The sequence below is a fragment of the Bidens hawaiensis genome, unplaced genomic scaffold, assembly GCF_021521415.1.
Source record: "Bidens hawaiensis isolate Kalapana, Puna unplaced genomic scaffold, B.hawaiensis_p1.1 tig00028338_1, whole genome shotgun sequence".
NCBI classification, from domain to species: Eukaryota; Viridiplantae; Streptophyta; class Magnoliopsida; order Asterales; family Asteraceae; genus Bidens; species Bidens hawaiensis.
Genome location: NW_027494630.1, coordinates 313905 through 320412, shown reverse-complemented (window position 1 = coordinate 320412; position 6508 = coordinate 313905). Strand labels below are relative to the sequence as shown.

Below are 6508 nucleotides of genomic sequence, written 5' to 3'. Positions count from 1 at the left end.
TATGTCAACTATATTCCAAAATAATAATAATAATAATAATAATAATAATAATAATAATAATAATAAATTCTACCACCACCACCGGCGCCGCCATCAACTAACTCCTGATTCAATATGATATTTAAATGTTCCATTTCAGTATTTGATTGATAAATGATCTATACATGTTAATGCATAATAAATCTATCATCTTAATTTCATATGATGATAGTAAATTCAACAATTGATTGATGTTAACAATAAAAAAAAAAAAACTCATATAATCAATAAGATCTGAACCTTCAAATGAAAATTCATTCACTAATTCAAATCTCGTTATTGATTTCTTCTAAGATCAACCACAACCACGCTAACGTTATCCGAGCTTTGTCGCGCCAAGGCTAGCTTCGTCAAAAGTATCGAAGCATCCGAACACGCCTTATCCGAACTTTCCCCACCCGCAACGTTCACATCATTTCCTGATGTCCGAAGATGCGATGGGGGTTTTTGAGACTTCAAGCACATACGCGCCACGCTACAAGCAACGTCGTTTGAAACAACGTCCCACAACCCGTCACTCAGCTAAAATTAGGCATTCGTCCTCGGCTGACCTGTCCATTACCGTTACCTCCGGTTCGGGGATCACATACGGCTTCAAATAGTTATCGCCTAAAAATATAACAATCGCACATACATCGGTTATGATCATTGATTAATTTTATCTCAAAGTTGAGTACAATATTGAATTAGTAACAATAATAATAATAATAATAATAATAATAATAATATACCGATTGCTCTGGACATAGCGAGTACGCCCAGAACCCTAGCGCCGTCCCAGTATATCACACGTCCACCGGCTTTTTCGATCCTGGCGAGTTCATCAGGTCGATCGGGCTACAATCAATCAATTAACATAAAGTTAGTCAACGAATTTATTAGATCTGGACTAGAATGATATAATAGTTAAAATCTATGTAAGAGTTTTAACTATTAACTACCTTGTGATCAGTGGATAAAGGAATAGCAACACCATTCCTGCAAAGGACCGCACGCGAATCACCGCAGTTGGAGACAACAATCTTGTCCGGAGTAACCACTGCGACAACTGCGGTGGATCCAACCGCATCACATTGAGGAGTTTGCAGCTCACATCGACAATTTGAGCTCGAAGCGCCTTCGCTCCAGTCCGCTACCTCCTTATCCATACGTGCGAAGCTCGTCGCCAACGTCTCGCTCCAGTTAAGTGAGTTAAGTGATTCGCCTTTCGTCTCCACTTCCGATTTCACTACTTCGTGCATCTGGTCCTTGCACTTCATCGCCACCTAAACAAACAAAAAAATAAATGATTACTTCATGGTTAATCACAGCTATTGATTTTATGCTAAGGTTTCGGATAATTTTATTATTACATGTGAGCAGCCGTGGCCGTCGTAAACACCATAGAAGTTGAGTTCAGTAATAAACGAGGGTTTAACCGCAACCGCATCTTCCATATCTCTTCGTCGTCCACAGACCATAGTCACACCAAATCTTGATTCATTTTCCACATGAACAGTTTTAATATCCTTCTCAGTGTCCACCAAAGACGGCTTGCATAAACTCACAACATCCTCAGTCTCAACTTTCTCACACTTCATACGCACAGATAAAGCTTTAGATTTGAAAATACCCGAAGACTCGTTATCTTCGATCTTGACAACTTTCTCGCACTCTAGAGGCTCAGTTAAATCTTTAGTCTCGGAACTAAAATCAGTCACGTCTAGGCTCTCCACCTTCCTTCTTTTTGTACCGCTCTCCTGGAGCGGTACAGGTACAACCACGTCAGACGCCGCAGCAAGAAGGATGAATTTCCATCTGACGGCGTCTAGCTTGACGTGCACCACTCGGCTCAACAGCCGAGGGAGCCTCAGTCTCACCAACAACACCACAACACATACCCGCCATATCGAATAAAAGTACAACAAACAAATTGGTTCACAGCAAATAATAATATGTTACGAAAACAATTTAAATATAGAGTTGGATATACAAGAAAGAAATAGAAATGGTGAGAATGAAATAATTGAAAATGAAGTTGGGGGAAGAAGGGCAATACCAATAATACCTGCTGGGAGAGTGGTGGGGACGGGCAGCTGCCCGGCACCGACCCGGGCAAGACCGAGAGTTGGTACGACGTAGAAATGTGACACGCGGAGGTAATCGTGGACGTTGATTGGAAATAAAATCTTTTAGCGTTGATACGATGAGAAGCCACGTCGAAAGTCGTTTGGTGTTAGGGGGTACGTGTCCCAATAGGAAGTCGACAACATTTGTTTCAGGGAACAAGCTTCCTTTTCATACACGAGGTGGTCCCTAACCGAAGTTCCCTCCGCTCTTTATTGTTGGATTATTAATTATAATAATAATAATAATAAATAAATGGTTAGGCGGTATATTTTTAAGAAATTTTATTTTTTGCTTATACGTTTGTGATATAATTAATTGATTTTAAATGATTATGTTAAAGTAGAGAAAAGATCAAATAAGATTTTTGATTATAGTTAAGAAGGAGAGTATTTTTGTTTAATACCTTAATATTAAAAACCTATTTAATTTAATTTCAAAAACCCATTTAATTAAAACTCACTTAAATTTTCATTTATCTTCTACAACCACCACTGCCCACCGCCACCCACCGCCACCACCTTGCCGGAAAAGTCTTTGGAAATTTCGTCGGAAAATAAATCACTATGAAAAACACAATGAAAAAAAAAACACAATGTAAAAAACACAATAGAATAAACACTATGAATATAAAAACACAATGACAAAAATTGATATATAAACTATAGAATTAACATTTCAGTCTAATTTTACGAGTTAATATGTTGCAATGTGCCAGTCCTAAGCCATTTAGTTAATTTTTTTTCAACATTTTACGTTTCGTTCTATTTTTGTTGAATAACACGTTGCAGAGCGCGTGTGTGGTCCATTGTCTTTACATCAATTTTTTTCGGTTTATTGATTCTGCCGCAATGTGCGGGTCCTATTACTAATTAAACAAAAATTAGACTTTCAACGTCTAGTTTTGAAATTGTTACAACAGAGTTTATTCCATGTTTTTTCCCTATGTACTTTGAGTTATTCCTAAAATATTGTTTTATAATTTCTAACTCTTTATTACTAAACTATTTAATATTATTAATACAAAATGTATGTACTAATTAACTATTGTACAATTTCAATATAATGTTGAAAGTTCAAAAAAAATCTTTGAAACCTGATTACTTATTTAATATAGAATGTGAAATTAATTATTCAATTTATAGTATCTTTTGATATTTTCAAAAAGATTTTAAAATATCTTTGATTTTCCATTTAGTTGCAAAAAGTAAAAAAATACTGAATTGGAAAAGTTTTTAAAGTTTAAAAGGAAACTTTATTGATTTTGAAACTTCGTTAAACACAATTGATCGAAATTTAAAGTTCAAAAGAAAACTTTATTGATTTTGAAAAATAGTTCAAGTATGATAATAGTTTAAATTTTAGGGTGTGTATTCAGTTTTTTATCGATGCAATTCACGACTATGTATCCTTTTGAACATATCATGACTTTATTCGTTTATATAAATTTCAATTGATGTAGAAACATGTTTTGATGTTCTTTTAGATCATGTGTAGTGAGCATTAACACACTGTCGTTGCACGCTTTTAATCTATATTCTTTTAGAATAAAATATAATCTATGCATTTAGTTAAACCAATAAAATCATTTGAGAGTTTAGTTAACAAATGTATTGTTGTCTACGTGGAATGAACGTGATGATACATTATAAACTTCATAAATTATATTTATTAATATATATATATATATAAGAAGAAAAAAACCAGATAATTATTCTCATATTATTTTTGAAAAGTTCAACGATATTTAAAGAAAACAAGAAAAATAGGAATACCTAATCAAACTATGAAACAAGTTCATAATTAAAATAAAAAAACTTGCACATCAAGAGATAAGATTCTTGATAATATTTGAAGAAGATTCATCCAAATCTCTTTAATCTTCATAACGGGTCAGCTTACGAGTCTCTCGTTTAGATCAAGCCTTTAATGGTATTTGTATCGTATCATTAGGTCACTACACTTTTTTTTTATTTGCTTTAATAAGTCACTTAACTTTTAATGGGTTGGCTAATACTATGTTCTTTAGTCTTCTTTTCTTTCTTTTTTGTTCGTCTTTTTTTAGTCGAATAGGATACAAATCACATTTAGTGGTAAAATTGCACAAGGATTAAAAAGACGCATTCACACATATTTTGATACATGTTATATCTTACGACATGTGAATTCATTACCTCTTGTCTGTTTTATCTTCACTTGCAAGTACATGGATGACGAGTATGAATATAAATAGAACACTAAAATAGATATATACGTTCACAGGTAGAAAGAAACGAGAACGTGTGACGCATGAAGCATAACAACGTCCCAACAACATCATATGTTCATATATGTCATTCCCAATTATGCATTCGTAGTTTTAGGAACCGCGTAAAGGGAACATGAAATAAATTCCTAAAACACATTACATTGCATGATTTCTTTACTTAAAGCAGACTTGATATTCTTCATTTCTTTTTAATTGAACAATTTAAGTATATTTTCCCTTTACCAAATGTTTTACAAACATTTGTCAATTTAACGTGTTAATACATTATTATTTATATTGTGCTTTTGTTTTATTGATTATCCTAAAGCCTAAACAACAATGGTACTACTAGAATCATTTTTTTGTCTTGTTTCAACTTTTTAGTCTCTCAAGTCTTAAATAACAACTTCTATGGTTATTATTATTTAAATTGATTGAATATTTATCAAACACTGAGATCTATGTACGTATCGTGACGTCTTCACAACATGTCAGATTTCGTCATCTCCTAGTTGTTGCAAATCTTCTATTGAGTTGTTATTACTAGTTATGTTTTCCCAACCAAAGATGACGTAAATAACTTCATTTGAAGCTCATATGTGAATTTATGTGTTTGATGCCTAGATATGATCTAAGACTTGTGAGCATCAACCATTATTCGTCTTTTTAAAGTCAATATATGTGATTATTCTCATAGGATTTGGTAATGTTTCTGATCAAAAAGGAGAACCAAGGTCTAAGAATATATCTAAGGATTTTGTTCGAGACAATATGGTTTGGATGTCCTTTTCGACATCGTTTTCTACTTTTTACTCAGGAACTGAAGAGGTAGGTCCCAGCAGAGACCAGTTGGTCCCGCAAGACTCACCTTGAATAGGGACGTCTGCGCAAAGGCCTTCTGCTCCCGCAGGACCCACCATGCTCATAGAATCTTACGCGCAGTACGCAAGCTGTACACGCATGGAAAGCCTCCCAATGGTGAAGTACCCCGCCTGTTCCCGCAGTTGCGGATACAAGCCATCAGGGAAGGCTACCCGCAGACAGCAGGGCTACACGCACAAGGCAATAGCTACTTCAGTAGTCACATGAAGGAATGAGCAAGGCGGGAACAATCCCGCCAAAATGAGCCAGTCCGTATGATTCTGAAAGATCTTTTGTACTATACCTACCAAGGTATGGATAGGACAGACGATCTGACCAGAACAACCCATGAGCCAATCACGGGGTGACAGCTCACCGACAACAGTACGAGGAGGAGCACCCTCTAGTACTGTTTGTCACTATTAGCCGCTGCCTACTCACCAACTCTTACTGACGGGCGTACGTAGCCTACAGTTGGTAGAATAGTGTTACTGTTGGCCGTAACCTATTCACCAACCAGCATGGCCTGCGTATAATCCACAGTAGGTGGGACGTGCATAATCTACAGTTGGTGGAATAGTGCAGCCGACTTTGTTACTGTTGGCCGTAACCTATCCACCAACCAGTATGGCCTGTGCATAATCCACTGTTGGTAGAACAGGAATACTATTCAGCCGGCTGTACCTGCTTGGAAACCTACCTTCGGCTATAAATACTCCAACATCTTGGAATGGTAAGATCATCTGCTATCCAGTTATCTAGCAATCTCTTAATATACTCTTATATTCAGAGCAATCTAGTCTGATTCTCACGCCGGAGGGTGGTCACAAGGAGGAACCCCCCCTTCTCAGTGACGAGCTTACGGTGTTTGTTTTGCAGGTCTCCTGAAGAACAGCCTTCTCAGCTAGACCTCATCCGTGGGAAACATTACTTAAACCCCAGATTATCTATAATCTGTCCAGGGTTCGCTTAGTGTTTCTTCATGAACAAGATTTGTTCACTCAAGTTTCTTTATTAGTTGGCATCCATACTGGTATCAACCATCCACTTGTTACATGAATATCTAGATTATTACTTTTTTTTTCTTGATGTTTAGTGTTCATCCATTTATGGCTTCATCCATTTATGGCTTTTATACATATCCAAATAAAGTAAGTTTTTAAATCTTTAAAATTGAAAATACTTCCCTTTATAATAATTACAAAAATAAATGATTTGAGAATACTATTAGGGTCAGGCTAAATGTACTCCCCT

General features: G+C 35.8%; 1 pseudogene across 1 annotated transcript; it reads right to left on the bottom strand.

Annotated features, from left to right (window-relative positions):
• Window positions 1–301: 301 nt before the first annotated feature.
• LOC143576906 (protein phosphatase 2C 37-like) lies at window positions 302–2350 on the bottom strand (annotated as a pseudogene). The gene is made up of 4 exons (XR_013143020.1): window positions 1392–2350; window positions 981–1304; window positions 771–876; window positions 302–648 (listed from the first exon to the last, which is right to left on the bottom strand). The product of XR_013143020.1 is annotated as a protein phosphatase 2C 37-like (transcript).
• Window positions 2351–6508: the final 4158 nt, after the last annotated feature.